Source organism: Arvicola amphibius, chromosome 13 (genome assembly GCF_903992535.2).
Source record: "Arvicola amphibius chromosome 13, mArvAmp1.2, whole genome shotgun sequence".
NCBI lineage: Eukaryota > Metazoa > Chordata > Mammalia > Rodentia > Cricetidae > Arvicola > Arvicola amphibius.
The window spans coordinates 7,084,346-7,090,502 of record NC_052059.1 but is presented as its reverse complement, the minus strand read 5'-3'; positions in this window follow the sequence as shown (position 1 = coordinate 7,090,502).

The following is a 6,157-nucleotide window of genomic DNA, read 5'->3' as shown; positions in this document are numbered from 1 at the left end:
TTGGAATCCTAAGTGGATAAAAGAAAGGAAATATCAGTATTAAGAAGTATCTGAGTACGTAATAACCAAGCATGATAAATTTTGTTAAGGCATAGCAGTCCCAAAATAAAACACACAACTGCAAAGACAGGACAAGAAGACTCTAAGCGATTTCTCATTAGAGTACAGATATTCTCACTCCAATTCTCAGTGAAAAGTAAATATGAACCTTGTGAAAAGTTCTGGAGGTTAATAATAACACTGATGAAAATAATAATAACAATAACATAAAACTTTCAGAAAAAAGAAAATGTACCATTCTTGTACCCACACTGAAGGGACTATGGAAAAGTCACCTCCAAACAAAAGATGGAGGAGGAGGTTACCAAGACTCAATAAAAGGAAAGCAGTGTGAATTCAAATAAATATGGATGACAATATTATATACAATATCATAAAATATATCTCCAAAAGTATATAGTAAAAATGTAATTATGCTTAAAGAAAAATTTATAAAGTATTAATTAAAGAGAATAAGTAATCTTATAAGAATAAGTCTGCTTGTGAAAAGCAAACACTATTCATGATCAGATGACACAATATACTAAGAATGGCAATTTTTTCCATTATTAATCTATGTTTTTCAAATCAACATCCTAGCTTTCAAAACAATTGAGTAGATATGGAAAATAAACCTATTTGAAAAAAAGACTATAAATAGTCAAATTTGTCTGAGAAGTACACAAGAATAGTCTAGACAATTTAATCCATAAGTATAATATTTGTTATTTATGTCAAAATGGATCTAGTGACCAGGTAATGGGCAGCCTAAAATAAAGCAACATTTGTAGTCAAAGATTTCAGATTTTTTGAGAAGGACAGGCAAAAAACAAGTATCTACTAAATAACAGTTGAATATTTTGGTACCTATATGAGGAGCAAGTCCTATCAAACACCATCCACAAACACCAACTTTAAATAAACTGAAGCAGGTAGTGACAGTGACATTCTGACCAGAAGCAAAATCTGCCCATCAACTCAGGAAAAGGAAGACTTTTAAAACAACATTAAGGCTTATTAGATACACAGAAATGAAAAGCAGAGACATATTTAACAAACTAAGAACTTCTCTTCATCAAAAAGTATATCATGTAGTGAAAAATGGCTCATAAATGGAGAAAAGCAACTTGTAACACATTGGTATCCAAAATCTGTAAAGAACACCTACACATGAATAAGAAACAGACAAAATGTATACTAAAGCCATATGCGGTAGCTCTTGACACCCACCACCTCATATGTTGCAAGAGTGAAAAACAGCTACAATCATTTATTTAATGTTGGTGAAGAATCATATTATTCAAAACAACCAGCCACCCAGAAGAAAATTATAAACAAATGCAAAAATTTATCTTCGCAATGTTTGACAGCTTAAAAAACCGAGGGCAATAAATTGAACCATTTCCAAGGTAAGTACAACTCACTGACACACAGTGGGGAACTGATAGACAAAGATCCCACCCTTTTTCTTAAAGATGGCCCAATAAGTCATTGTCAATGACATCTGACACTATTTTATAATTAAATATTTAACTGCTAGTAAACACAGCTTTCGAGAGTTTAAGGGTCTGCCCATTGACGTGGGATTTCCCTCTGTATGCTATGAATACCATTGGTTAATAAAGAAAGTGGCTTGGCCTGATAGAGTAGAACAGAACTAATGTGTGGGGAGAAAGGAGGCAGAGACAGGGAAGAGTCATGGAGTCATGGCCAGAGACAGACATGCTGAAACTTTGCCAGTAAGCCACTGCAAAGTGGCAATACACAGATTAATGGAGATGGGCTAAATTATTATGCCAGAGTTAGCCAGTAAGAAGCTAGAGCTAATGAGCCAAGCAGTGCTTTAATTAATACAGATTCTGTGTGATTATTTTGGGGCTGAGCAGCCAGGAACAAAACAAGCGGCCTCCTTACAACATCCCATTCTGACTCAAGTGGGCATAGAAGCTTTCTGATAATTTCCAAAACGGATATTATGCCTCCAAAGTCTAGACAAACTATTACATAATACCTGACAACATGAAGCAAGTTAAAGCAACCCTAGCCCTTTGTGAACTTATTTGGTGTGTTCTTGGCAGTGATTATTTCCTAATCAAAGACAAGTCCTTTATCATAGATGGTGTCTAGTAAGTAGGCATGAATTGTGATGGGTGTTTAAAGAAATGTGTTTATAAACCATGACAACCAGTGGTCAATGCAGGGAGATGATCGTAACAGGGCACATCAGACCAAGATGCACAGGGACCACCTTATGACCCGCATATGTACTTTCTTTGTGTAGTCTTGAGAAGACTCCCTTTCCAAAGTTTCTTAGCAATAGGCATAGCTGTAGGGGTGTGATCTATCGGCAGTTATAATTAACCAGACTAGCTTTAATAAAGAATATTTAGCTTTAATAAAGGGGAAGAAGGAACAGTTACAAAACCAGGGTTCCAGCGATTTAGGCGCGCAGGAAACAAAGAAGAGAAAACAAATGTACATGGGTGTTTTATAGGCTGTTTGGGACCTGGGGGGGGGAGGGGGTGGCGCACCTTATACAGCATGCAATTGGCTGAAGTTCCCCATCACATAGCTACAATTTTGATCTTGAGGTGCAACAAAACTCATATTTTTTAAAAAAACGGATAAATTATCTCTTCTTTACTGAAGCTCATAGGAGGCTTCATGCCAAGCCAAGCACTGTGACTTCCAAAGGAGGTGTAATGTCATACCTTTATAATGTTCCCCAAATACATTCTTTATGACTTCTGCTACCTCAGTCTCTAATCTAACTTCAGTCCTCCAGAGTGACAGTCACCTGTGGAGCAAAACACTTTGCAATGTCCTTTGCTGATTAAAGACAAGCAAGGGATAAGTTAAGGGAAGAAGCAGAGGCAGAGATCACATGACTTCATCAATAAGGCCAGCAATGGAAGTATTGGACGTCTGTGTGCTGAAGAAGCTACAGCCAGACTGAAACAGAAGTGATTAGAAGGTAAATTTTACCTCTGTCAGATTTTATCATCTTCCACCATCTCATAAAGATCTTTATGAATCTCCATGCCCCAAGGGAAACAGCTACAAATGGTGCTGAAATGCAGAGAGAAGGAAAACTACAGGGCTTTCAATAAAAGTCCAGGAAACCACTGCCAACCGCTGGGATTCTGATTAAGGGATAAGAGAAATGGGTTGCATTTTCTAAAGCACGGTTTTATTGAACTTTGAAAGAAGCCTCCCTAGCCACTTTTGTTTCCCTTCTCAGTCAATGTGTCTCCCTGGAAAAATCAATTTATTATCAGTTTGCTCATGTAAAACATACGTAGGAAATAAGAAAATCATTCACTTTTAACACAGTTTTGCTTTGTTATAATCGATGCATTGGAAGATGAAATAAACAATACAAAGACAGTTGTCTATGCTCTCTGGTACCCTACCAGACACCACCAAGTTCCTCTGTCAAGCATGATGGGACTTGATGGCACAACTGTTGGTAATACTGTAGAATTCATTTCCCTGAGATTTTTTTTATTGCTTTTTATGTATACAGGTGTCTCATCCCCACGTGTGGACATTTACCACGTGCATACCTAGTACCCTCAGAAATCAGACAAGGGCATTATATGTCCTGGACCTGGAGTTCACAGACTGAAGGGAACCTCATGCGGGTCCTAGGACCTTTGCCCACATCTCTGTCGGAGAAGCTACTGTTTTCCACCACTAAGTCAGCTCTTCAGCCCTTCAAGTTTTACATTTGAAATCTCATATCGAACATAGTTATTTTAAAAGAGTAATGTGTTCATACTAGCATACTGTGAGTCACCTTTTTCTGTCTTAAAGTTCATGAAATTTAAGTGTAGGTTAAATCTTTTTAGTGAAAATTCAACATCTAAGTTACAAGAGACTTCACTGCACACTAAAAACTTTGTGCAAAAAAACCCCAAATATACCATATCTCCTTAATAATTTTTAAACTGTTGGAGTTTCACTCTTGAAACAGGTTGAGTGTATCACTCAGAGAAACTTCTTCTGTAGATAGCTGTTAACACAGAGATCCACAATTGGTCAAGGGGCACAGAACATCACATCACAGGTGTCCTCCCAAGGCTTCGAGATTATAGTGGGAGAGAGATCAGGAAAGACTATAGACAGAAGTATAGACAACTATACAATGAAACAGCACTTTTTGACACAACGGGATACATATGAACTAGCATTGACTGCTTTCAAAAGACCTCCAAAGTGGCAAGCCAAAAAACAGAATCCCAGCGTGTAGGAAGGAGGCAGTCAGGAAGTCCCACACCTAGCTGAGAAATAATTAGAAACTCCTGGAAGCTGAGAAAAGGACTGTCCACTTTCTTCATCAGTGTGGTCCCTAATAAGCTAGCTACAATCCAGTAGATGTCCCTGAACCAGTGCATATGCTGGCAACACAGGAGGACTTCATGGGCTTAATAAAACACAGAAAGAGAACACATGAAATTGGGAGGGAATGATGGTGATAGGGGAACAGAGAGAATTGGGGAAGAAGGGATAGGGTTTGAATTTAATCAAAACACATTTCATACACCTATAAAATTCTCAATAAAGAAAACATGTAAAACTTCATGTTAAAATGGCAATGTTTTGCTAGATTAGAAAGATTAAGTAAAACAAATGATTAAAATTAAATATATTTGATAGTTTCTGCCATCTGCATTATACAAAAGCAAGAGAATTCTGATAACAATTGCAATGGGCATTGTATTTCTGTTAGACATGGGTATTACGGAGGCACCCCTGGGAATATGGAACCTGTAGGAAATTTGAAACTAAGTCACATCCCAGCCTGGGTTTTCTCAGTTTATCCCAGTGTGGCCATAGGCAAATCACCAAGGTCCTCTGTTCTTTGATGCCGGTGAAAGTGGTCCCATTTAACTTATAGATTAATGATGAATAAATAAAACACTTCATGAAAAGGACTTCAGAAAACTACTGACTACTGACCAGTCATTTCCAGATCCACTTGTTTACAGTAATCAGCACATCCGAATTATCAGATGAATGAAAGCTTATTAGTAATCGATCGTCTGCTAAACCACTGAGAGCGAGAAGAGTGCCCTGAGCTGTGAACTAGGGATGCGTGAGGACTCAGGTCCCACAGAGATGTCTTCCTAGCACACAGTGAGTGCGCTGACCTCAAAGAAAAAAGTCTACTTCACTAATACTTTCGGGTATTTCAATGACTGCCCTTAACAGCCCAAAGCTATGGGCCACAATACAGTTTACTTAGTATTGTTATTAGCTGGTAATCTACACAGATTTTTTTTAAATGAAAAATGGTGCAGGACATAAGATATAGGGAGCTCAGGTTTGGTCCAATGCCAAAGTGAATCAGTTCCAGTTTTCCTCCAGGGAACGGAGACAAGGAGATGCAGAATTCAGCTAATTGAGTCAAGCGGTGGCTTCATTGCTCATATTTAACAGATTTATCTCCTCCAGAAGGGTGGGGTGGTGGAATGTTTGTGCAGATAAGGACATTCTGAGACAAATTTAGAATGCTGTCCTTAGTGTTTACATGGAGCAGGCCTGAAACATGATTTGGGGCAGCTTGTCTTTGAAGAGGAAGCCCTCATTTTTAAAATCATGAAGAAATCAGTCAGTTTTAATCATCTAATGAAAGTAAAGTCATATTGTGCCAGTTAATCAATGGGTACTAAACTTAAATAGCCTAAGCTTCAAAAAGTTCCAATCAGCAACAGCAATAATAAACCAGGCTGCAAAGATTTTCAAAATAGCATCAGGACCAAGCACAGACCCTGAGTCTCTGAAATACAGAGCACAGAGAGAAATTACTGTGACGACAAAAAAGGAGGGGTACTCATCCTCTTTGATGTACACTGTATCTTATGATATGAATTTCTTTATAGAAATTGGTAGCATTAAGTATGGCGATCTTAGCCAATGGTTCTTCTAGAGTGATAAACTTGCCTGTTCAGTATTTCTAATGTTTCTAAGGCACAAGTAGGTTTGAAATACAAGTCCCTTGCACTTTTGCTAGTATGGTGAAACAATTCTTAACTGCCACTAACAGCTTTTTCAGAACACCATAAACTCATTGGACACTCAGACATAAACTCAATACAACTCTCTCCCTCTCTCC